This window comes from Ochotona princeps, chromosome 29 (assembly GCF_030435755.1).
Source record: "Ochotona princeps isolate mOchPri1 chromosome 29, mOchPri1.hap1, whole genome shotgun sequence".
Lineage (NCBI taxonomy): Eukaryota > Metazoa > Chordata > Mammalia > Lagomorpha > Ochotonidae > Ochotona > Ochotona princeps.
The window spans coordinates 22,439,073-22,466,978 of record NC_080860.1 but is presented as its reverse complement, the minus strand read 5'-3'; positions in this window follow the sequence as shown (position 1 = coordinate 22,466,978).

Sequence of the window (27,906 nt, the reverse complement as noted above, 5' to 3'; positions counted from 1 at the left end):
AGCCTGCCCCATAGGGTGGCTGCAGTGCCCTGGGAGGAGATAGGACACCCATCAGCAGAACCCTACATCCTCTAGGTGGTTCACATGGCCTGATCTTTAGGGTCCCTGCATGCCCTGGGAGCACTTTTACCTCCCACTGGCCTTGTCTCAGGGTTCCTTCTCCTATCCCTCCTCGTCCTTGCTTTTTTTCCATCGTATTGCCTCACACCACAGACCACTACCAGCTTTTGTGTTCCCTTGGGTTTTAAGAGTTAATTAATTTTTTTATATAGTTCCATATCCTCTGGAATTTCCTCTCATCCCTTCCCCAGATTCCTCCCCAATACCCCCACACTGATTTCCCCTATAATATTACAATAGTACAGTCCTTCAAAAATAGTCCTAAGTCCATCATTCTACTATCTAAGTGTATCCTGATCTTATGCAATGACAGGGGTCAGCATCCTATTGTCAAGATATATTTGGCAGTTTCATTGGAAGTTCGTCTGATTTGGAAGTAGAGATGCACACTGCATTTTATCTTTAATCTCAATATGATAGTATTTATTGTACTGCTCCCCTAGAAGATTCTATGTGCAGGATTCTAACTCGTATTATGCAATGATTATTAAGTGTTTACTTAAAAGAAAAGATCTTCTACAGAAGATTTTTGGTGCAATTGTTATTTCATTCTTTCAACTCTTTCAATTTGAATGATCCATTTCTGGTATTCTTTCCAGATATTTTCCAAGTCCTTTTACTGCACGAATCATTGACTTATAGACTGTATTTTATTTTTAGAAGTTAAGTGGTTTAACATAATTTTGCACTGTTCGTTAAGGATATCTGTCTGAGTAAAACGGCTTGCATAAAGGCAGGCATTGTGTTTTTGTGTAATTCCATCCTTTGAACTTGGAATTCTCATCAAAGAAATGATAGAAGTAGAACGTGTGAAAGAATCCAAGTGCCCCAGCAACTGGTTCTCATGCAAGGTGCAGCCGCTGGCTGGGAGTGGTTCTCCCGCTCTTCCCCGAAGGCTCTGTTTGCACAACAGCATTTTGTCCAAATGCATAGATCCCTGCTGAGTGTTCATTTATACCGCTTTCCTCTTATTTCTGGTACTTCACCCAAACATGCTTGGAGTAAAGGTCAAATACACAAAAGAGAGTCTGAGCAGAGATGGATTGTGTCTGTTCATTGACCAGGGCCAGATATCACAGCACCAGTGCAGCGATATCGGGAATTTTCATAGAACTTGTCATGTTACCTCTACACAGATTTATAATGCAAGGATTTAGCATCTGAGAGAAGAAAATGTCAAGTCTTGGGGGGGGGGAATAAATGGGAGAAAGATAGTCTTGTGCATTTATTAATTGAACGCTCGGTGGCGTTATTGATTCCAGGCCTATGGTCCAAAATAAAATGCCAGCTGTCACACAGTGGCTGAACACAAGGCTTCGCCGAAGATGGGGATGTGTCTGCAAAGGGGTTGGATTGATGCAAGTGCAGGGACACCTGAGACCACATGGCGCCGATCTCCCTGGAGCAAACACTGCAAACACTCACACTCCCCTTTATGACTAAGTAGCTGGTATTATTTGGGCTCTGCTCTCTGAACAAGAAGGCCTGCAGAAAAGCCTTCCTCTGATTGGTTGCTCATTTTGCTGCAGTTGCTGAAGTTGGCTATGTCATTTGAGAGAGAGAGAGAGAGAGAGAGAGTCAGAGAGAGACAGAGATCTTCCAGCTGTTGGTTTACTCCCTCAAATGCCAGGAAGGCAGGGACTCAAGGCAGTTCTCCCCTGTGGGGGCCTGGATCCAGCTGCTTACACCATCACTGCTGTCTCCCCGGATACACAGTAGGAAGCAATTAGCAACAGGAGCAGAGTCAGGACCTTAAAGCAGCACTCCAGTATGGGATCTGGGCATCCCAAGAGCTGTCATAATGGCTGTGCCAAGCACCCACTCTGGGTGCCATCATTTTAGACTCCAGGCTTAATACCCACATGTCTCATCACTTGGCCTCTACTATGGAGAGACTGATGGTCCCACTAAAAGAATATAATGTGTACATACGAAAGCAGATGAAAACAAGCAAGTTACATAACTGATATAATTCATGCTTTAAATATTTATTTATTAGATTCATTTATTTTTATTGGAAAGTCCGATCTACAGAGAAAAACAGACACAGAAAGATCTTCTGTCCACTGCTTCACTCCCCAGATTGCTGCAATGGCCAGTGCTAAGTCGATCTGAAGCCAGGAGCCAGGAGCTACTTCTGGGTCTCCCACGTAGGTGCAGGGTCCCAAGACTTCAGGTTCTCCTCCACTGCTTTCCCACACCACAAGCAGGGTGCTGGATAGGAAGTGGAGGAGCTCGGACAGGAACTGATGGCCATATGGGATCCTGGTGCATGCGAGGACCTTAACCACTAGGCTACCGTTCTAGGCCCTCCAGTAGTATTTTTAGGAGCTCCACTGTGTTGGTCACAAGAGTGATTAAAGTCTAGTTGAGTGAGAAAAGTCTAGTTTTGCTCCTTTCAATCATGATGGCCTTGTTTATGCCTCATCGCACTGACAGAATTCCTCAGTTACATGTTGAACACAAATAATGAGAACAGTGAGCCTAATTCCTAACCTTAAAGCTTTCAAGCTTCTATGATAAGGGCTAACACCGACTGCATGAGAGCCCATGCTGAGAGTTCTGGATTGAGTGCTAGGCCAGAGGGTTCAGCCTGATAAACCCAGACGGTTGCAATTACTGAAGGAGTGAGCAGATCTCTGGCTGGCTGGTTGACTCAGTCTCTCCACCTTTCAAATCAAGGCAAGAATTAGAGAAATATATTAGGTAGAATGCATTCAATGAAATGCCTGAGCCTTGAGCATTCTTTTGCACGCATAGGACCACATTTAAATACAACAATGTTCAAATTACATGCTCCTCTTAGTGTATGCTTTCATAGTTTCTAACATTCAAGAAATTTGTCCACATTTTTTTTAAAGATTTATTCATTTTATTACAAAGTCAGATATACACAGAGGAGGAGAGACAGAGAGGAAGATCTTCCGTTCGATGATTCACTCCCCAAGTGAGCCGCAACGGGCCGATGCACACCGATCTGAAGCCAGGAACCTGGAACCTCTTCCAGGTCTCCCACACGGGTGCAGGGTCCCAATGCATTGGGCCGTCCTCGACTGCTTTCCCAGGCCACAAGCAGGGAGCTGGATGGGAAGTGGAGCAGCCGGGATTAGAATCGGCGCCCATATGGGATCCCGGGGCTTTCAAGGCAAGGACTTTTAGCCGCTAGGCCACGCCGCCGGGCCCCACATTTTTTTTTAAAAAGGAGAAGAAATTTGTTTATTTCATCTAAATAACTTACCCTATTTGCATGAAATTGATCATTGTGCCTCGTTAATTTTAATATGCTTGGAATCTGTGGTGATGTAACTACTTCATTCTCTTCTCCCTACTGTAGGTAGTTTATAATCATTTCACTGATTTTCTTAATGACCAATAGATCGTGGTGCTATTCATTTTCTTGATTGTTTAATAGTGCATTTTCTTCAGGTCTCACATTTACCATTTGCTTCCCTCTGCTTATTTGTGAGTTTAATTTATTCTTCATTTTTCTGGTTTCCTCTTGAGTACACTGAAAATACCATAAGATCACCCTTATTTCTAAAACACAGATTCAGTGCTGTTTCTCTCTGAGTAGACTTTTGGCAACATCCCATGACTTGTAACATGTTCTGTTTTTCTTCTATATTGTTCAGAATACCTCCCAATTTTTTTACACTGATACTGTATTTGAAAGTCTATTATTTAATCTCCAATTATTTCAAAATTCTTTGCAGGGATATTGAGGTTTTTTTTAAAGATGTATTTGCTTATTGGAAAGAGAGAGAGATTGAAAGAAAGAGGTGTACCTTATGTTAGTCCACTCCTCAAATGGTTGCAACAGCCAGAGCTTGCTCAGTTGGAAGCCAAGAGCCTGGAGCTTCTTCCAGGTCTCACATGTGGGTTCTGGGTTCCAAAGAACTGTGCCATGGCGTTTCCAGGCCATTAGTAGGGAGCTACATTGGAAGTGGAGTAGCCAGGACTCAGAACAGCATTGCTGTGCCTCAGGGCCAGCCCTAGAATGCTGACTTTGATTGAAACATCATCACAAAGCTATAGGAGAAAACTTTTACAGCCAAGTACTTTTAAATTTGTTGAGAACTGTTTTATGGACCAGAAGATGCCCAACTTGAAAATGTGCCATGTGGACTTGAGAAAGATGTGTGTTATGCTATTTTGGGGTAGAAAGTTGCATATATACATTCATTTTGTCGAGTTTGTTGGCGGCGATTTTATATCTTTAATGTTCCCCCTAACTTGCAGCTACTTATTCTACCAGTTATGCAAAGAGGTGTATTGCAATTTCCTATCATAATAACCTGGTGTTCTATTTCTGTATAAAATTCTATTAGATTTTGTCTCTGGTGTTTTATTGTATGCATAAACATCATGAACCATTATGTTCTTCCAATGATTCACTGATTCTTTATAAAATGGCCTTTATTTCTTTGCTCTGCAATCTACTCTCCCTAATATTAATATTGCCATGATGGTTCCTTCAGAAAGTGCTATTATTATTTCATTACGTGTTATAATACACAGCATATATTTATAAAGCATCTATTTCAATATATGTGCTCAAAAAGTATGGGGTTCTTCTCGTTGTTTGGGGGCAACAGTTGCGATTTCTTAGCACAGTCAAGTGATAGAAGTTGCTTCTTTTTTAAATTATTTAAGATTTATTTATTTGAGGGCCCAGAACAGTAGCCCAGTGGCTAAAGTCTTTGCTTTGCATGCCCTGGGATTCTTTATGGGCACTGGTTCATAATCTGGCTGCCCCACTTCCATTCTAGCTCCCTGCTTGTGGCCTGGAAGATCAGTTGAGGATGGTCCAAAGCCTTGGGACCCTGCACCCACATAGGAGACCCGGAAGAAGCTGTTGGCTCCCGGCTTCTGATTGGCTCAGCTCCAGCTGTTGCGACCACTTGGGGAGTGAACCAGCAGATGGAAGATCTTTCTCTTTGTCTTTCTTTCTTTCTGTTAATCTGACTTTCCAATAAACATAAATAAACCCCTAAAGAGTATTTATTTGAAAGCCAGCGTAACAAAAATAAAGGGAGATGCAAAGAGAAATCTTCTACCTGATAGCTCATTCCCAAACTGCTGCAATAACGAGGTCTGGACCAGGTCATAGCCTGGAACCCGGAGCTCCATCCAGGTCTCCTATGTGGGGGCTAGGGGCCCAAGGACTTGAGTCATCTTTCACTGCGTTTCCAGGCTCATTTCCAGGGAGCTGGATCATAAATGGAACAGCTGGCAATTGACCTGGTGCTGCAAGTGATACTGACGCAGGATGTGTGCAGTGGAAGCATTGGCTTCGTCTACTACACCAGAACGCTGCCCCACCCCAGAGGTTTATTCTGTCTTGAATCTGGAGGCCGGGTGTCAGAGATCTCCATGGCGACAGGCCAAAGGCTTTGAGGAAAGATGCCTTCATTTCTTAGAAACTTCTGTTGTTGCTGTTTGTCCCCGCTACTCTTTGACTGCCCATGGCTTTCCCTCAATCCTGACTTTCCCTTCACAGGTCTACCTCTTTCCGTCTCTGAGTTTTCACACGGGTTTCTGTAAGGACATCAGGAGTTGGGTTTAGAGTGACCTTTCTCAAGTATGCCTTCATTGTAAATCCATGCCTCACAAAGCCCCTACCCTAATAAGGCTGTATCCACAGGTATTAGGCTGCAGGACATGAAAGAGTTCTGGAGGCAACCAGTTCCAGTCAATCATGGAATAGGTAGGCTTAGCCCTTTCTAGTTTAACTTCAAGTCCCAAAGCTCATGTAGAACTATTGACTTTGAAAGTGTAGCTACCACATCCAAGACTTCTGAGTAAAGCCTTAGTGAGAATCTATGTATGTTCTGCCACGATGCAAAATCCTTCTGCATTTGGGGATGAGTAAAACAAGTATCATGTTTGCAGAACACAAGAGTAGGGTGATGCTTGGCTAGGATGCGGTTTGAGAATTCCAGCAAAGGTTGAAATTCATGGTTTCGGTTCTCTAGGGGTGCAGTATTGGGAGGTAATGAGTGGGGCTTGGAGGGAGGTCCCAGTTTAACTGGGGACACGGCCACAAGAGGGGTTAGGTGTTTCCCCTGAAACCCTGACTACTTTCCATGACAGGATTGCTGTCTGGTTCCTCCTGGTCTCTTATGGTTTGGCCTAAGTCTTCCCTTCCATACCTAGTGCAGACCATGATGGAAGTGTTGACAGTAGACGCCAAACCCTTTCTAGGGACCATCTGATCTTGAACTTTGAGCCTCCAGCAACAGGATTAAAATAAATCTTTTCTCTCTCTCTCTCTTTTTTTTTTCTTTAAAAGACACCTGCTTTAGGTATTTTGTTGTAGTAATGCAAAACTGAATACTAGACATTTCCATTGTTAAGAGGGAGACACTGGCAGGAATGAAACAGTCTTAGGCATCAACAATATTTGGTAGCCAGCAGCATGCATTGCATCGGGCTGTGTGCCATCATGCTCTGCCCCTGTGCCTCTGGATTCACAGAAGTGCCTTCCTTTGCTCTGTTAGTGTCCATGGAGACCTCATCAGCCTTCTGGGACCCTAAGCTGTCTGTTCTGTTTGTCCACGGAAGCTGTCTTCAGAGTCATTCTACCCTTTTATTGAAGCCGTATCTTCACTCCCAGTCACTGCAGGCACTGGCTGGCATCCCGCCTGCAGCATGCCAGAAGTCAGACAGAACCCAATGGTTGTCTTCTATTTCTGTCCCAGATAGAGTGAATGGGGATTGTCTTGTGTGGCTAACCTTCAATAGTGAGTGCAAACTCATTCAATCTGTTTGTTAGGTCTGTTGAAAGTTTCGTTGTGGTTTTTCTTTTTTTTCTAAAGATTTGTTTTACTTATTTATCTTATTGGAAAGTGCAGGTATTGTAGCTCTCTTTTTAAGATTTATTTTTTATTGGAAAGGCAGTTATACAGAGAGAAGGAGAGACAGAGAGGAAGATCTTCCTCCAATGGATCACTCCCCAAGTGACCACAAAGGCTGGAGCTGAGCCGATCTGAAGCCAGGAGCCAGGAGCTCTTCTGGGTCTCCCATGCTGGTGTAGGGTCCCAAAACTTTGGGCCATCCTCGACTGCTTTCACAGGCCACAGCCAAGGAACTGGATGGGAAGCAGGGCCACTGGGATTAGAACCAGTGCCCATATGGGATCTCGGCACATTCAAGGTGAGGACTTTAACTGTTCCGCTATCATGCCAGACCCTCTCTTTTGTTTTTAATGTTTCATTTTATCTGCTTGAAAGATAAAGCATAGGAAAGAAATTGATGGAAAAGAAAGCTTTCTTCCATTTGCCGGTTCACTCCCTCAAATGCCTGTAACAGCTAGGGCTGTGTCAGGCTTCAAGAGCTCCATCTCAGTCTCCCAGGCAGGAGGCAGAGGCCCAAGCAGTTACAGCATCATCTGCTGCCTCCCAGGATGTGTTCGTAACAAGCTGAATCAGATGTAATATTCAGGGCCCCAACCAATAGTCTTGCATTCTCAGGAATACAATGTTCCATGTGGTAGCTTCACTCACTGTACCACTAGGCACAACTCCTCTCTCTCTCTTTAAAAACGGTGAGTTTCGGGCCCAGCGGCGTGGCCTAGCAGCTAAAGTCCTTGCCTTGAAAGCCCCGGGATCCCATATGGGCGCCGGTTCTAATCCCGGCAGCTGCACTTCCCATCCAGCTCCCTGCTTGTGGCCTGCGAAAGCAGTCGAGGACGGCCCGAAGCCTAGGTACCCTGCACTCACGTGGGAGACCCGGAAGAGGTTCCTGGTTCCTGGCTTCGGATCAGCGCAGCACCGTTGTGGCTCACTTGTGGAGTGAATCATTGGATGGAAGATCTTCCTCTCTGTCTCTCCTCCTCTCTGTATATCCAGCTTTCCAATAACAATAAAATCTAAAAAAAAAAAAAAAAAAAAACACAAAACGAAACAAAACAAAAACGGTCAGTTTCTATTTATATTGTTAATTTGAGAAGCACAGAGAGAAAGTCTTCTTCCATCTCCTGGTTCACCCCTCAGATGCCCATGGTGGCGGGGGGCTATGTCAGGGACTCAGTCTAGGTTTTCACGTGGATAGCAGGAACTCAGCTCCCTCAACTGTCACTGCCACCCCGCAGCTGCACATTAACTACACAGTGAAATAGGAATGAGGCTCAGACTCCAAGTGACATGTGCTAGTATGAGATCCACATATACTAGACCCGACCATTGCAGCCTGCTCTCTCATTTTCCTTTGTGAATCTAGCTAACTATGTGTCAAAATTCTTTTTCAGATAAGAAAGATCAGATTTTGGTTTTATTGATTCTCAACACAGAAGCCAAGCAGCACATGAAAGTCAGAGCAGGAGGGACGGTCCTCTCCCCCAGTGTCTGTAGGCCTGATCCATGTGGGGACCCCTCATCATCACTGCACCAGGTCTGTACTGAGTTTGGCTGCCCTGGAACCAGGTTAGCACAGAATTCCAGCAACTTGTAGGGTGCAGACTGAGTTCTCCCATGTCTCTGATGAGTATGCATCTTCTGGATCCGGAAGTGACACTGGGATTTCTTCAGTACATGTGGCTGTATTTGAGTGTCCTGTGTCCAGTCCTCCTAGGTATAACTTTGACCATTGTGACTATCATCTTGAGATTGCTGGCCATGCGTGTGTTCCAGCTCTGCTGGTGGTTCTTCGGGTTTGAGTTCCCAGGTAGGCAAAAATGAAGAGGGGAACTAACTGCATGTTGGTCTCTTGGGTAATCTTCGATGGGGAAGAACTGATGAACACAGTCTTGGCAATCAAGACATACCTTGTCTTCCTTTGGAATCAACACTGGGAACGCAGGCTGCAAACTCACCATGATGGAGACTGTGGGGAAGCATGGCGCCCAGAGGGCTTCCATCATTGTGAGTCATCTCGCTTTTGCTGAAACATTTGTTCGGTTCCTGTAAACTTTGGCCTGTTCTCCTGGGCCCTGACAGTTTGTCCGACAGTTTCTGTTTGTTTGTGTTTCTGTTGAGAGATGAAACATTGGGGTGTCTTGGTATATGAGGCTGCAGATTTCCACATTGGGAATATATTGACAACTTTTCTTCCCACTCTCCCCCACTTACCATCTAAAATTTCAATTATATTGCTGTTAGATATTTAATGTCATCTTGGACCTCTAACGGCCTCTTATTTTTATTTAACTTCCTAAAATATCTCCCTTCTCTCTCTGCAGCTGTGTACTCAAATTCATGGAAGTGGATCTGTACAGTCTGTGACTAAGCCCATCAATTCACCATTTCATTTGCTACATTTTTCTCTTCTACCATTTCAAAATGTTTATTGTTTTTATCTTCTGCTGAATCTCCCATTTCTCCACATTCTACAAGATCCTTAAGGTTGTGTTAATCATACTTGTGTCACATTTGTAGCTTCTTCTTTTTTAAGATTTATTTTCCATTTGCTTGAAAAATAAAGTTACAGTTACAAAGGAGGAGAGACACAGAGAGATTTTCCATCTGTTGGTTCACTCCTAAAACAGTCATAACGGTTGGGCTGAACCAAGCCAAAGATACGTGCTAGAAGCTTTCCTGGGTCTCCCAGATGGGTGCAGGGACCCAAGATGTAGAACATCCTCTGCTGCTTTCCCCAGAGCATTAGCAGGGAACTGGATCAGAAGTGGAGGCCCCCAGTTTACAACTGGTATCCATAACTGGTATCCATCAACATCACAGAGAGAGTCTTAGCTAATTGTGCTGCAGTGCTGGTCACTATCTTTACCATTTCTGGGGAGATATTTGCCTTCTAAATTTGTACTTGTACTTTTGGGTTGCGTACTGATTGAAATGCTTACTTCTGTCAATAGCCTTTTGTGGGCTAATGACTTCGGTGCTAATTGACTGCCTCTGTAACTATATCCTCCAGAGCTCTCAGTAAGTACCAAGCCCTAGACCTAGGACTCATGTGCAGCAGGCAAGACTCTTTATCAAACATTTTACCATCCTTTGTTTTAACATTTATTCTTCTCGGAAAGTCAGATTTACAGAGAACAGGAGCGGGAGGAAGAGGGAAATCTTCTATCTGCTGATTTACTCCCAAAATGACCACAATGGCTGGAACTAAGCTCATCCAAATCTTGACCAGGAGCCAAGAGCTTCTTCCTGGTCTTCTATGCAGCACAGGGTCCCAATGCTTTGGGCCATCCTCTACTGCTTTCACAGGCCATAAATAAGGAGCTAGCAGGGAAGTGGAGCAACCAGGTTACCAAGCAGCGGCAACATGGATCCTGGTGCATGCAAGGTGAGGACTTTCGTCACTAGGCTACCACTCTGGGCACTACTGTTTTTTTATTATTTTTAAAATTAGTTATATCCCAAAGCAAGGACAGATAGACCAGAGGGCATGCTCTCATTTCTGGGTTTATAGCATGAATGCCTGGAATGACTTGCTCTGAGGGCAGAGCCAGGCACTCTACCCAGGAGAGTGACAGAAACCCAAAAACTGGAGTTGCCTTCTAGGGCACACATTAGCGAGAGACTAGGCTTAGAAACAGGGTTGAGATTCAAACCTGAACACTCTGCTAAGGAACTGTGGGTGTCCCAGCAGTAGCATAATATCAAAGCAATGTGGTTTCCCTTGTCCAATATTTCTGAAGGCCATGGCAAGTTCGCCTTCACTTGTATCCACCATCCATTATCCCAGTACCGCTTTGAACTGAAAGCCATCTGCAGAGAGTAAGACAACATAATTGTGACATTCTTTACTTGAGATACAGTAATTAATAATATCAGACCTTGAATAGATGCACCTTAAAATCCATCTTCACCCTTTCTGAGTGGTTACATTTGGAGAAAATTCCTCTGCTCCTTCAAGGTTTTCTTGCACTGTGAACTAGAGAGAAGATAATCCCCCTTGGAGAACCATTTTAAGAATTAAATAAAGGACAAACAGATATGGTGCCTGACAGTCATTAAGCAAGCATTAAGCTGTAATCGCTGCTATTGCTTTATGATTCTAACCTGAGTTTTAGTTTCCTCATTTGAATCATGAGAAACATACTTTAAGATAGCAATCTAGTTTCCTTGCTGTACTTTGCAAAAAAAATTGTATGAGGATCTTTTTTTTTTTTTAATGAAGACTTGTTTGAATTGGAAAGGCAGCTTTACAGACAGAAGGAGAATCAGAGAGAAATATATCCCATCTACTGGTTCACTCTTCAAAGGGCTGCAAAACCTAGAGGTAAGCCTATTTGAAGCCAAGACTCAGTAGTTTCTTTCATGTCTCCGATGTGGCTGTAAGGTCCCAAGGCTTTGGGCCATCCTCCATGGCTTTTGCAGGCCACAAATAGGGAGCTGGAAGGAAAATAGAGCAGCTAGGATATGAACCAGTGCATGTATGAGATCCTGGTGCTTGAAGAGGGGGGAGGATTAGCCAGTTTAGCCATTGTGCCAGCCCCTCCTGTGGTAGTCTTAATTACTGAAAATCAGAATCATTGACAAACTACAACTCTTTTAACCCGATCACAGTCTCTCCCATACCCAGCAGGTGGATGTCCCTTTACAGGGAGAAACTAACATCAGAACAGTTGCCAGAGATGTTAGAGGCTAGGGTCTCCAACTCTCTCACCCTCCCTCTGTAGTCTCCACACTACATGATTCTACACTCAGCAGCTCCAGGCCTTCGGAGACTCAACCATCACTGTTCTTCAGGCCAATGCACCGAAGGGTCTCACAATTCGATTCCATTTCCCTTAGTGCATTCTAAACACCACAGTTTTAACGCATCATAGCTGCCTTGATTGTGTTCTTGGGCACTTTTCCATGTTGCATTTCATTCCATCATCTCTTGCTGTCTTCCCAAACGTAGTCATTTTTGCCTGATTTTGTTCCAGAAGGCATTGTTTACAATATCTATTCATTTAATCCCTGTTTGAGAAAAACTGGGTAGCAGGTACAAACACTTGAGGATCACTTAACAATTCAAGGCTGGAAGACCTTAGATAGCACCGGGGCATTATTCTTTCTTTGATCCTTTCCATATGCGTACAAATGAATATATCCTGTCTCCCTACTTCATCACACTTCTCATTTTCATTCTACACAATGATTCATTTTATGTTGACTGTTTTACAGCCCTTCAAAGCAGATCCTATTGACCGCAGAACAAAAAATGAGTATCTGACATCCAAGAAATGGTGATTGATGGCAAGCACTCCCTACCATACATCTAATAAAGAAACAGTAACATTGCCCTTAGTCAAAACTCCTGGATACAGAATCAGAAGGCAACAATGTGTGACTCTTTGAAATTGAGAATATCATTGCTAAAGTGGAAATCATCCAGCTCTCCCTTTATTCACAGTGTAGGAATTCAATAGCAAAGTGCAGTGACTCTCTTGTGATGTTCACATGGTATGGAATCCAAGCCCAGAGGGCCCTCCTATCCCCAGGCCTGCTGGGGAAGCTCACTTGTGACTGTTGGTGTCATTTTCGCATCATCGTCTGCCTGTGACTTCACAAGTGAAGCTGGCGAATTTTACCAAAGGGAATACACCCACATGGCTAACTGTCTTGTCAGTGTGTATAAAACTGTAGGGTCAATTCCATTTAACAGAGTTTCCAAGGGGATGAAAGTCCTCAATGAGTTCATGAATCTTAACACTGGATAAATATATATTTTCATCTATGGAAAAAAAAAAATCTTAGGATGAAGAAGGTTTTTTTATATTCTCATCTTTGGATTGGCAACTACTGTTAGAACACTGGGTCCAATGAAACTCCATGCAGCTGGTTAAACTAAAGGCTAGTGGGATGCTTAGTGTGCTCCAAAGTGCTACATCCCCACCCGTCATCCGAAACTCCATGGGGTTCCCTCATCTCCTCCACCAAGCTGTTTCAGCGATCCTGCCTGCTGCTCAGAGGGGATGGAGCCTGGTTTCTAAGCTCCTTCCGTCTTGTCCAGGGAGGCTCTGCTCCCATTCTGTCTTTATTCATTCACATCCTGACCTCCCCTACCCCCTAAAATAAGGTCTCTATTTCACTAGGCGCCTCCTCTCTTTATTTGAAGCTCAAGATGTTAAAACCTAACATAGAAACCTACTACTGTTGTTCACGTAAGTAGGGTCTTATACCCTTGTATGACACTGGTGAATTGTCAGGACAAGCCTAGAATTCCTGCTTCCAGGAAGCCATCCCACTGGCCTGCAAAGTTCGCTCCTGAGAAAACCATACATTTCTTTTCTTTACAGGAGGGTACCATGAAAGTTCTTTTGCATAAGATAAATGAAGGACTTTTGAATATTCAAAGAGGACATTAAATGCAGTTTTTAAACTTATTTTTTGGGCCCAGAATGATGGCTCAGTGGATAAAGCTCTGCCTCGCATGCGCTGGGATTTCATATGACACTGGTTTGTGTTCCAGATGCTCCACTTCCCATCTGGCTCCCTGCTTGTGGCCTGAGAAAGCAGTCAAGGAAGGCCCAAAGCTTTGGGACCCTGTACTGGCGTGGGGAACCAGGAAGAGGCTCCTGACTCCTGGCTTCTAGCTTTGGATCAGCTCATTTCCAGCTGTTGTGGCCACTTGGGGAAGTGAACCAGTGGATGGAAAAGTCTTTGTTGCTCCTTCCTTCTGTAAATCTGCCTTTCCAGTAATAAATAAACCTTTTAAGAAAAAAAAATATTTTTACCAGTTACTGAAAAGCTAATTCAGCATATACTATCAACTGATGTGTTTCCAGGCTTAACAAGTTTAATTGCATTGCTATGCAAAAAGCCTTTAAACTCTGTGGAGAAATTGTTAAGGAATCCCCAAACTGGTACTGTTTGCTCAAGGAACAGTAAGCGAGTTACTGACACAGTGCTGATGGGATACAGAGCTAGCAAAGAGTGGGCAGCTGTGGTTCCACTACAGGATGCCCATGGATGCCACATCTCATGGTTGAAAGTGGGGATTGAATAGAGCTGGATTAACTGCCATCAGGTCTCTGGCTGCTCCCCAAGGCTGCAATCATCCTTTGATGGGTTTGCAGGAGGCCACAGTGTTCTGAGGCTGCGATGGTAAGGGGCATGGCAGCCTCTCTATGATCTGCAGAGAGATTGTCACATGACATTGATCAGGACTTGAAATTCTAGTAAAGCATCTGCACATGAAGCCGAGTGTTAGGGTGCTAGGTCCAGAAGTTACCAATGAATTCTGAGTCTTGTAATCCCCACAGTGCAGGTAGGGAAACTTTGCACTCAGAGTCTGAGACTGGGCCTGATGAGGTTTGCATCACAGCCATTGGAGATGGGGTGCTCTAACGTCCCCCCTGGAATAATCTCTGTCTTCAATATCAGCAGCACTCTCTAGATCTCTCTCTCTCTCTCTCTCTTTAAAAGATTTATTTTAGTTAGGTTGGAAGGTCAGATATACAGAGAAGAGGAGAGACAGAGAGAAAGATTCCACTGATTCACTCCCCAATTCCATCCATTGATTCACTCCCCAATACTTCAAAGCCCAACTCAGATATTGCAGACTCTTGAAGGATTTAACTAACAAGGTCATTTTTTTTCTTCTCTCAATATTTGAAAGAGAGAGGGAGAGAGAGAGATCTTCCATCCCCTGGGTTACTCCCCAAAAGGCCTCAATGACTAGGGTGAGTTCCAACCCAAAAGCAAGCACCACAGAGCTCTATCCAGGTTTCTCCCATGGGTGGCAGGGACCGCAATACTCAGCCCTTCACTTGCTGTATCGCAGGGAGCTGGATCAGGAGCTCATTCTGAACTCAACATATACGTGCCTCTACTCTTGTCTGAGGATCAGGGATCCCAAACAGCGACTTCATTACTGTGCCAAATGATCTCTCTGATTCAACCTTATGTAGTGTCAGTGAGATTTGCAGGGCACCAGGGGTTTTACTGCTTTTTGGTCCATTGATTTTGAGATGAAGTGTTTATGGGAGTATTCGGAAAACCTATTAAAGTTCATGATTTGGTGATTGCCAGACGTTTAGCAAGGGGGTGGAGGGCGGGGTCAGGGGTGGCAGGGAGGTATTTGTCTTCGGAATACATGCTCCCAGTATCCCAAAAAGGATCCCATTAGGGAATGACTACAGTCATACAATGTGTGGAAAGCCTGCTTTGAACTAAGAAGTTAAGTGCTTCCATTTGTCACAGAAATTGCTTTATTGTCAAGGTCATGGCCTGCACAGTCAAGTAAGTTGTGTGTGTGTGTGTGTAAGTGTGCGTATGTTATGTTGTAAACTAACACAGATTAGTGTGCCAACTCAAAACATCAGGGCTTCTTTGCACAAAAGTGATTCTCATATCAACTGCCTCTTGAGAAGCCTTCCCCTTGATTTGCTCCAAATTCAAGACCCTCTAGTTTTTCTCTCTGTTATCTGCTGTTCATGCTTTGAAATTGCTCTTTATGCAGGAGAGAGCTGTTTATGACTTGATCACACAGGTAGAAACAGAACACACCAGTGAGAACTCCAACTCAAGGCCAAGCAGAAAAGAACCTGACTTGAGAGACCAGAGTAGACCCAAGATTTAAATGCCTGGGCCACTTCAGGGGCCAGGGGTCCACCGACCAGGGGTGTTGGAAGTCATCTTACTAACCTTTACTCTAAATAACCTCATCATGATCCCATTCTCCCATCACAATTTTCTCCCACTAGCAACAAAATAAGCCAACATTTTGGCTTAACCCACAAATCCTTCCTTAGACTCCCTACTCCCACCCTCAAGCAGAGACGGTTTGAGTTGTACCACTCTGCAAGCAAAAGTCTTCTCTTCTCAGAAAAACTAATGCCACTGATTGGTCTCTGTGGGCCTTGAATAGATAATGGATCTTAATAGGTCACATCTTGGTGCAAAAATCATCCTGGAGTAGCCATCTGACAGGGCTCTGATGGTGACACTGTGGGAAGGCAGGGCTCACCTGTGCTGCGCACTCTAAAGCCCCAAAGTGACCACTGGCAGTGCCACCCCCTCACTGAGTTGTTCTGCAAGCACCCATCAGAGATGCCCAGTGTCTGATGGAATGATGCCCTGTTGGGGCCGCTGGGGCATGCAGGGTAAGGCAAGACCCTTGCTGACTGGGTAGCAGTCTGGAAACGGCCAGTTGTCCATCCTCAAGAAAATCATTTACAAACTCTGATCTGGTTTCGTGGTCCATCTACTGTCCTGATTGCCATGTACCCATCATCCAATTCCCTACATGGCCCTACTCCCTCTTCTGCAATGAAAGCAGGTGGGTAAGCTTGTGAACTCCATTGGGCTAGGGGAGAAGCACACTCCTGCCATTCTCTTTCTTACAGCTCTCCTCTCATCAGTCATCAGTTCAATCCACTAACGTTCTTCAGGATCCTGACAGTCAAGACAGAAGAAGTGGCGCTATAAATCTATTTCAGAAATCTAAACTTTTTACACATATAAAATAAAAAAAACAAAATAATAATTCCGATAAACAGCAAACAACTTCAGTACCACCAATTAAAAGATAGCAGAACCTTTGAAAATGGTCACATCCCGGGCTCGGCAGTGTGGCCTAGTGGCTAAGGTCCTCGCCTTGATCCCATATGGCCGCTGGTTCTAATCCCGGCAGTTCCACTTCCTCTCTATCTCTCCTCCTCTCAGTATATCTGACTTTGTAATAAAAATAAAATAAATCTTTAAAAAAAAAAAAGAAAGAAAGAAAATGGTCACATCCCAGGCCTGGTTCGATAGCATAGTGGTTAAGGTCCTCACCTTGCACTCTTGGGATCCTATATGGGCGCAAGTTCTAATCCCGGCAGCTCCACTTCCCATCCAGCTCCCTGCTTGTGGCCTGGGAAAGCAGTCGAGGACGGCCCAAAGCCTTGGGACCCTGCACCCATGTGGGAGACCTGGAAGAGTCTCCTGGCTCCCGGCTTTAGATTGCTGCAGCTCCAGCCATTGCAACACATTGGGGAGTGAATCAGCAGATGGAAGATCTTCCTTTTTGTCTCTCCTCGTCTCAGTATATCTGACTTTTCAATAAAAAAGAAATACATCTTTTAAAAGGTGTTTGAAATCTTCCATCTGCTGCTTCATTCCCCAGATGGCCACAATGATTGAGGTTGGAGCAGGGCGAAGCCAGAGGTAGGAACTTCCTCTGTACACTCCCTTTTCCTCTCATATAATTTTCCAAGGTATCTTGTGAGGTTTTGGTTAGCTCTCTGACCCAGCTGAGATGATTGGAGTTTGTGTTAGGTAGCCTGTGCAAGGAGAACTCTGAGATGACTGAGCTGGTCAGGAGACTGAATCTGTAAGCACTCACAGTGCTTCGTCAGACCCACAGTTCTGAACACACCGGGGACAAGAGCACTTCTAACTTCTCAGATAGTTTGAGAAGGAGGCCAATGGGGTATCAGGTGATGGTCTATCCCCAACCCAACTTTTGTTTCTTCTGCAATGATCTTTTATGACCTGATGATCAAAAATGTGGTTGACAGAAATCATTTTGAGTTTTGACTTTTTTTGAGGGAAAAATTCTGAGTAGATACGTCTTGAAGTGAATAGATGATTATATCTAAAAATTACAATTTTCATGTCTGTAATTTAAAGAAATACAGATTTATTTTCAAGAAACTACAGCTCATTTTTGAAGACCTCAAAATGCCTAATTAACATTTGTTTTTAGATTCAGCTTTCAACTATCATACAGTCACCACTCTGCTTTAATTCTTTGAAGGTCAACTTTGAGTAAAAATATTTGGAACAAATGCTCTTTTACTCAAATGGCACAAATCAAACGCCTATATCATTTTGCTAAGTACAAAAAAGGATTTTTGCTTTCTGCTAAGGATTATATATGACCCTTACATCAACATCTATTTTTAACACTTGACATTAAAAATAAATATAATACAAATTAACAATGTTAATAAAGGACAGCTACTTGGCCTGGCAATAAAGACGCTTATACCCAATATTGGGGCAACTGGGTTTGGATCCCAGATCTGCTTCTAACTCTAATTTCCTGGGGAAGAGCAGGTGGCAGCTCAATAACTGAGTTCCTGACATTCCCATGGGAAGCCTGCTCTGCACTCCTGGATTTCCAGTTGTAGCAAGAATTTCCAGAGTAAATCAGAGGATGCGGTCTCTTACTGCCTTTATCTCTCTTTTCTCAAGTTAAAAAGATTAGAATAATAGCAATAATCATGCTTTCAAGTATTAATACATGCCATGTTCTATGAACATTGCTTTACACTGAAGCTAGTGAGGTGGGATGGTGTGTTATGCTACCCTCTGCACTGCAGATATCCCATATTGGGCACTGGGCTGATCCCTTTATCCCTGATACTCATCTAGTCCTTTGTAAGTGTACCTAGGAAAGCACTGGGCAGTGGCCTAGATATTCATGTCAAATAATTGGATGGAGCTCCAGCCTCCTGATTTCTGGCTCCTGGTTCTGAACTGGCCCAGACTTTGCTCTCGAGTCCATTTGGGGAGTGGACCAGCAATCAAGCTCTCCCTCCTGTCTCTCCATGCACATATGTTCCTCTCTCTCTCTGTCACTCTGGCTTCTGAGTAAACAGGCAAGTCTTTTAGATAAGTTTTATGGTGTATGTGTTATTTAATTACATCTTTACTGAAGTCCCAAGAGGTAGAGGCTATTAGAAGCATTTTATAACTAGACCACATTCACTTAGCTTGTAAACAGCAGCTCCAGCAATTTCCTTCCCAAGAGCCTGAGAAATCATTCGTTAAACACATTGCCTTGTATAGACTGAGTGCAAGTACTAACACAAGAACTGTCGATGAACTACGAGTCACACCTTGCGATTCAGGCTTTTGCCGTAGAAATCAATTGCAAGTGGCTGTTCACTTCTGCATGCATGCATTTTTTCATATTTAAAATGCATTTCATAAAAACGTATAATGTGGCAGTCATTGATCTTATATATCAAGATGGCCATATTTGTAGGAAAGCTGTTCCAGCAACTTGAAAAGCATAGTAAGAAGGAAACTGGGAAAAGTGGAAAGAAAAACAAGTAAAATATGTTCCCTTATTGCAAACATTGTGGGCAATGCTGTCTAAAACTGATCCAGCTGCAATGTTTATAGCTTGTGCCTTTTTCTGTGAGTTGTGTACCATGGCCAGGCAGGATGTCTGTGAAGTTGACTGCAAGGGGCATACTCACCTTCTAATTTTGCTTCTTCTGTGGTAATACATGCTGGAAATGATGTTTTCTGCTGTGCTCTGGTTTGGATGTGGCACAGCACATCAAGCCACTACTTGAGATAAAGCATCTCAGATCAGATGCCAGGTTGAATCCTGGCTGCTCTACTTCTCAGCCAGTAGCCCGCTAGTTGGAGAAAGAACTGGAAAACGGACCATTGGAAAATAGTCCTTGCATTCATGAAGCAAAATAGGAGACACAGAAAGAGGTTCTTGCTTGCAATTCTTTTTCTGTTTTCCCTCACACCTTCCTTGCCACCGTCGCTCTGCATTTTCAATGAATAAACCAGTCTTTAGAAAAAAAAAAGGTTATCTGAATCATCACGAACTTGTTCCAGAAAGCTTTGGCAGGCATACCACACAGCTGAATTTGGGTACTTTGCAGAACCAGCGAGCAGCAGAACTGGAGTGGGACCTAGCACACCTCTTGTGAAGAGCCAGTGGCTCCAGTCTCCTGCCTTCCTGCTGGTCACCCAGGGGCTCTGTCTTCTGGGGTCATGGCCACCCCCAGGTAACTGGGTTTCCCACCAATCCTACTAAGGAACGCGTATCAGGCCTTGCTCTGCGTTGTACTCTGGTATCTGCCTAATATTTTCAACATTTTGATCAAGGGAGTAATTGATGTATCTAATTTGCATTCCTTGATGAAAGGGGCCTGCTGAGAGGTGCAAGAACATCATGTCAGTGTCCAGACATTCAGTTAGCTGCTTGCATATACACAGTGTGGGGGAAGGGAGAATCCCAATTACATCTAAGGGCATCTAGACCGGACTCCACTCATAAGACATTTGTCAAGTGACAGGAGTTACTTTAGATGCTGGAATCACCACAGTCAACAACATGGGCAGAATCCTGATCCCCAGAGAATGTCTAATGAGAGACATGTTCAATACATGTTCTTAATATGAAGTTGAACAATGATGAAGCATGAGGAAGAAACATCACAGCTGGAGGAACGGGTATTTTCTGGAAGGTGTTTTGCAAATGCCTATTTATGATTATTGTTTCTGGTGTTATGCCAGCTTCCATCACAGAGAATCATCACAAGTTATGCTTGAGAGGTTCGTTTTCCAAAACTTAAGGGCTTTTTTTGGTAAGATTTATTTTATTTTTTTAAATGGAAAGTCAGATATACAGAGGAGAGACAGAGAGCAGTTGCAATGGCTAGAACTGTGCTGATCAGAAGCCAGGAGCCAGGAGCCTCCTCCGGGTCTTTCACACAAGTGCAGTGTCCCAAGGCTTTGGGCTGTCCTCAACTGTTTTCCCAGTCCATAAGCAGGGAGCTGGATGGGAAGTGGGGCTTCGGGGATTAGAACCAGTGCCCATATGGGATCTAAGAAGTGCAAGGCGAGGACTTTAGCTGCTAGGCTACTGCTCTGGGCCCCAAAGTGTAAGTTTAATTTAGCACAAAAGGAGGGAGTGTGTCTCCAATTCTCAGCACATTCCGCACATCAACCTAAAAGATTTTTCAGGTCTCCTTTTTTTTTACCACTCATTCATGCTGCTCTGTAATGAAGCTTTTGCTCTTGAAGGAACCCTTTCTTCAAGCAGGTGCATGTAACCCTGGGGAAATATTGCCCACCCATGGGAGAAGGAATTCAGCCCTGGAGAGTTAACACCTTCAGGCTCTAGGAAGCACAGGCTGGCTAATCTTTGCACAGCTCCCCGCTCTCCCCTTCCCCGACCGCACCGACTCTCAGACCATCTAGTTCTTCCTACTTGTGCAGATGAACACCTGTACAGCAACTGTTCACCAGTAGCTCCTAGGCTTTGCAGCAAACCATGGCATCTGCGAACCCTCACGTCTGGGAGACACTTCCCTCCAGAGGCGAGATTCTAGACAAACCACAATCTTTGTGTCATTTTCTCAGTTCAATATTGCTCTTCGGGCTTTGGCGTGTGTATATAAAATATAAATAAATATATACTACTACAACACACTAATATTTATAAAATGTTAATATATTCGTATTGTAACATTAGATATAAACATAATATATTAAATACACCTCAAATACAATATATGTTCGTATATATTCATAATGAAAAAGTATATATATATATCCCTTATTGTATATGTATCAGTGTCAGAGTCTCTGTTAGCAGGGAGGTGAAGCCAAGAGCTGGAGCCAGGAATGAATTACAAATACTCCCAAGTGGGAACCGGGTGTCTTAACTGCCAGATATCAGCTCCTGCAACAATGTTATTGGTGACAGCCACACACCTGCACAGCATATGATCTCTCGTTTTTCCTTCAGATTTAATTCTCTGCTTCAAACCCTGGCAGCTCCTAGCTTCATTATGTGTGTATCTATGAAGAACTCTCTGGATAATTGACTCATGATCTAAAGAGTTCACACACCCCCCACCTGTTTCTATAGCTAATGGTTGATGAACCTACGGCACAATTTTCACATATCTAAACTATATATTAACTTGTTGTGAATGTTATAGATGATGCATATAATAAGTAAATGAATGTGATGTGGCTGAAAGTCACTGAATCCATGCCACTTTTGAAAGCATACGCATTTATATACATGCACAGGCATGCGTAGATACAGAAAAAGTGAGTAGTTTTTAAGTGCCTGGAGTGGTATCCTTCCGAACAATGTGAATTCTAGTTCTATTAGCTTCTGATTATGATCATTACAGCACTATTCGTGATTGGCCAGACATCTTTTTTTCTTCTCCTTATTAGCATAAATGTTATCAACCTTATAATTCTGAAACGTCAGAATATATTGGTGCCATTTTCCACTCAGGATGTTAAGAAGTGGCGTGATGGGCAATTGTGCCACTTTCCCCAAAGTTATTAGGAATTTAAAGTTCTGACTTTGTATTTCATGCACCCGTGTTAGCTGAATCACAGTGCACAGGCCGGCTCATCCTCATAGAGGAGTGTCTTTGACCCTGGTCTTCCCCCATTGCTGGCCAGAAGTAGTAATAATAATAATAATAATAATAATAATAATAATAATAATTGCTGATATTGGAAAGGGAGGTAGACAGGGCTAGAACGAGCAGCTGCTGGCTCGCTCTGCAATGCCCAGCGAGACTGGCTCTGGGTCAAACCAGAGTCCGGAGGCAGGAATGCCATCCAGATCTCCCATTTGAGTACTTGAGCTGTCACCACTGCCCCCTGGACTGTGCGTTCATAAGAAGCTGGAGTCGGAGGCTGGAGTTGGGAATCCCATGCGGGTACTCCAGGACGGGACACGGCTGTATGAACCAGGCTGAATATCGGTCTGTGGGCTGCAGCATTATGGGATACTGGAACTCATAGTTTCCTGTTTGCTGCTGCAGAATGACTTCTCTGTATTGCACCCTGGCAACTCGGCATCTCCTGATTTTTCCAGCACTCAGAGGGAAGTCAGAGCAATATTTGAGGAACTCACAATCATGGAACTGCAGAGTCTGTTCTACGCCACGCCTGAACCTGTAACTGATCAGGAGTTATTGTTCAGGAAAATGCCCAGGACGAAGGAATAGCTCCTAGAAGGACTGAGTTAGTATTAGAGACTCATAGTCTCAGGTTTTAAAGGCATGTAAATCATTGCTGATGCCCTACCTCAAATCCTGTCCCTCATTTCTTCCCTGCCTGTCTTCGGGTGAGACACAGAATGAGTATCACTCTTTTTCCTTAGGCAACAGGAAGACCCTATGTGCTCCATCCAAATATTGTGGCTGCTAGATGCAGGAATACACTTAAAGGGATGTGCTTAGCACAGCATGGATATCCTAGCTTTCTGTTCCATGTTCACGGTGCTTTGCAGTCCTAATTCCTGTCTTATGACCATGTGCCAAAAGAGCTACACCTGTGGGAACATCTAGCCCGTGGTTCAGAATGCAGACTGCGGGGAGACGAGCATCATCATGCTTTCAGTTGTATCTCTGTGTGGCTCAGCTGCAGAGTTCACCTGCACCCTCTCACCCCCTGGATCTGATCTCAATAAAAACTCAGTTCAACAAACATCCCCATTGACCAGCATGGCTGTGTTTGGAGCAGGGAAAGTGGTTTTCTTCCCACTAGACTGTCCCCCAAATACGCACGGTGCCCCAGACATGCAGCCTTGCGGATTGTGGCGATTGTGGCATTTCCTGGAGTTCTGTTCATTCATTCTCCAGCCTCATAGGATACTCAGGGGGATGCCAGCATTCCTTCATTTACTGTAATGGTTCGTCCTGATGATCCTAATCGCTGCCTTGTCTCCTCACACCAGCTGGTGCCCGCAGCAGTGCTAAGTCACCAGGCACGAGGGCTGCATGATGGCTGCAGAATTGCAGGCACTGGATTGGGAATGTTCACAGCTACCTTGTCGTGAGGGCTCTGTTACTACGATGGATGCAGAGGCTGACTTGTCCATTTCACTGCTACTCTAGTCTGGATGTGGGTCCCTGAGTGCTGCCCTGCCCACATCCTCTCTCTTCTGAGAGAGAATCCCTCCACCCAAGGCACTCTCTCATCTCCTCAGTTTCTTGCCCTGTCAGCTTCCGGCGGGCATCATCGTGTTTCCTGTTGGTTAGCTCCTCTCTGCGCAGCTCTTGCACCCAATCTGGTCTTCTGGACCGCTGCTAACAGAAATGTCTACTTCACACTGCACACTACCGAGTGCTGAGATGGTTCCTGATGGCCAGTGGTGCACTATTGTCAAAACACCAGAGATCCCACATTATGCATATGCTAAGACTCCCATCACCCAGTGTGGTTACACCCCAAATCTCCACGACCCCCTCCACTGAATCCTGGGCTTTCTGCCTCCCCACAAGTCTTGCTCCTCACATAGAGGGCCATTCTTTGGGATTTTAGTTCTGGAACACCTGGACTGTAGCGGTCCAGACCCTGTCCCGTGAGGAGGCTTCCTGAGGCAATAGATCCTATCACACATAGCACTGGGGCCTAGGGGACCTGGTGATGGGCTTTTCAGATGTGTTGCCCGGCCACCCTGCCAGGCCCTTCCCTGGTCTCCAGCCACACTTCCATATCTCCCATTTACACCACTGTTGCCTCTGAAGACATGTTCACCTTATTTCCCTGGGGTTGAGGCTCATCCTTTAGGAAATGATGGATACTAAGGAGGATCTGTGACATGGGTCCTAGTGTCAGGCTGGGTGACCCGAATCACAATGTTGAGAACCAGACAGTGCTGCCACTGAAAGACTGGATGGAATTAGAACCAGCTTGTCTTACTGTTATAAGTACTTTTAGAGTTATTGCCTACTGAACCAATCCCAAGTTCTGTTCCTATTCTCTTCTCCATTTAACCATCAGTAACTCAGAGGCATCCACCTCCTCAACCATTTTGTTTGTAGACCACCATGTTCTGTCACCCCCTAAGAAAGGTTAGTCTGTCACACCACAATTCATTCTCTTCAACCTGCCTGCCCAAGTAAGCTGGTGATTTTGCAAAGCCAGAGGCCTCTCCCATCTCCCATCCTGCTGTCCTCAAGCCCAACAGAGACCCAGGTTAGGACCTCCACCCGGGTGCCTCACAAGACGGGGTTTTGTGTGTCCCAACCTGTAAGTGATCAGGACACATCATTTGCAAAACACCTGCCAGCCATACATGGGTCATCTGTTGGCACCTTGCATGGAAGAGAATTCTTGAGGCCCAGCTGGCTGGGGCTGAGGTAAATGCAACTGCAACTCAGATTGGAAAGCCTCAACAGATGCTAGAGGACCTTCAAGAAGAGTGCCAATGCACAGGGAATGAGAGTGAGGAGGCTGGCTGAAAGAGCCTCATTTCCACATCTCTAGGCTTTTGGTGACATCTGACCTGTGCACGTATTGTAAAGTTTCAGGTACCTCAAGCAGTTGCACATGCACACATAGGAACACAGAGATACACACGCACACAGGAACACCCAAAGCCTCAGCAAACAAGCAAACAAAACTCATGAGGCACAGCCTACAGGCATGCTTGTGTGTAGTCGCACCTGCACTTTGCTTTTCTCCCAAACTGAAGATGAACTTATTGTGTCACACTGTTAGCTGTCACTGTGTGTGTTCTTCAGTTTGATGCTAATTGGATGCTAACGAGACACACACTGATCTTATTTGCAACTTGCCACCTTCAGGCTGGACCAATAAACATGATATGTTGTGCTCCTAAAGAACAGATTGCGTACATTTAAATTCAAGTTTTAGAGGAAATTTAAAGATAAAATGAAACCATGCTAACGGTTGCTAAAGCATTTGATATTTACTAATTGTGAAGTCACAGTTAACTCAGTTGAACTACTAAACTGTCCAGTGAGCAGCTGATAATGTCAATTACTTGATCTTTTTTCTCACTAAGGATTTCAACTTTTCTAGACTGAGGCTCTTGGGAGAACTGAGGATAGAAACGGCAAACCAAATCTCAGAATATTTTTTTCATGAAGCGTATAATGTGCTCATTCATTCATTACTTTTCCAGAGTCCTGGCTATTTTCTTGAGGGCTGTGACAGAGGAAGCTGTTCAGGCAAAACAAGTTTCCGAAGAGCTAAGGGGACATTGTCCACCTCTGTGGGATAGCGCCATCTTCTATGCTTGTCCTAGTTGAGACAGGTTCTTAAGTTATCCCAGGAGCAGATCTACACTGAGCTGGACACAGTTGGGGAGGCCAGAGGGCTAGGTCTCAAGGCATGGGGGTCCAGGATCAGCCAGGACTGACAACCCTGGCTGAGTCCCGTGATGCTTCCCCAATATCCTGAGATTCTCTTTGGCTGCTGGGGTGTCAGCTTACTCTCAGACACAATGCCGTCATGAGCGCTCAAGAGCAGGTGAATCAGTGAGCTGGCACATGATGGTGAGCTTTGGAATGGGAAGGAGAAATAAGCATCTGGTTCCCTTGCTACGGTGGTGCTGGTAGAGATGACGAACAAGGCGTTTGTGAAAGTGCCCAAAGAAAACGAAATAATTTAGAAGTGTTGTATGGTCACAGATTGCAGACAGTCAAGCTGTAGGGTTGAGTTGGCAGTTTACAGTCCAGCATTTTTATTGCTTTCTTTGTCAGATTAGTAAGAAGCAGGCAGCTTTGGGGGCTAGTGTTGTGTTGCAACAAGTTAAACTGCCACTTGCCTCCACTTTGAATCCTGGCTGTGTCACTTCCCATCCAGCTATCTGCTAATGTGCCTAGGAGAGGGGTGGAAGACATCCCAAGTATTTGGGTACCTACCACTCATGTGGGAGACACGATTGGAGGGATAGCCCCCTGTCTTCTGTCTGAATGGGTCCTGGAAATTGCAGCTTTTGAAGGAGTAAAGAAGCAGATGGAAGCTATCTTTCTCTGAGACTCACCGTTGAAATATATGGAAATATTTAGACAACGTTCAAGCATGAAAGTCCACTTTATTCATCAGAGGAATGAATGGATATCAATTCAGAATTTGGGGATTCAATACAAAAATGTAGTGCCAGCATGTTTAACACATGTAATTCCAGCTAAAAGGAAAGGAAGTTGGTCAACATGTAATGCCCAAATGGGCATTACTTCGGGACCATTGTTGAGCAGTGAGGACAGGATCTGGGGATTGATGACTGATTCCTCACCCCCACAACACAAGGTTATGGTCTCCCCGCTTCCCAGGTGCACCATGTGGCAACTGGTTCCTTCCGCATGCTGTGCCATTTGGCCTCGAGAGGGAACTGAGGCTCAACAATATCCTGCAGATTCCAACAAGGCCTAGTAAGGTACCAGTGTCACGCAGCCTTCAGAGAAAACAGCCATCATCCAGACAAGAAACAAATCCTCTACTGTTTCATTCAATCCAGTCACTAAGTGCAAATTCTGTCAGGAATGTGGGAATGAAATGAATGAGTGGTTGAGCGCCTTATACTCTGATGGACGATAGGAGTTTTCTGGAATGTTAGGATACTGAGCATATGTGCTGACATGGCCGTAGAACGGCAACGTTCAGACAACAAGAAGATGCTGAACGGAGAAATGATTGTATTATTCTACACTGCAGCCATCATCCGCACGTTCTAGATGACGCACTTTGAGAAAACACAGACTTTTATATCCCAAAAGAATGCAGGTGTCACACCGAGGCTTTCATTCATTTTCATCTTATGTGAAGCTAGCAATTCTTACACTCTCTTCTGTTATTTTTAAGCAGAGGGAGGCACAAAGGAGAGACAGCACCGTGAACTTCAGTCTGCCATTTGGTGTTCCAAGGTTAGACACAAGCCCAGGTGTTCCTCGCTTGTGAACAGCTCCCTTGTCCACCAATGCTCTCCGCTCCTCCAATCACTCCTCAAAACTTTAAGCTAAATGCTTACAAAAAATTGAATAGCTAAACATGACGCCTTCTGTCATGAAACATCAACTCCCCTTTAAAGTACAAGAGAGTTCTACAATATCTGACTTTAGACAGGGCTTGCATGCTGAAACTATACAGACGATCATTATTGAAACGGAAAGATCTTCATCTGTGAAAATCTGCAAGGAGAGCTTTAGCAATGCTATATGTAACATCAGATTATGTTCTCTTAAGATCATCACAATCCATTTAGAGATGAAAGGAGCCTCGCTTGACTTACACCAACCCAAAGGAAAGCTAAGAGTATGCCATCATCTTGCAAGCTGTAGGCACCACCTGCAAACTGCCAAAAAGCCAGCAACCACATGTGTTTCTGCTTGGCTGAAGCAGTAATGCATAGTGGGAGAGAGTG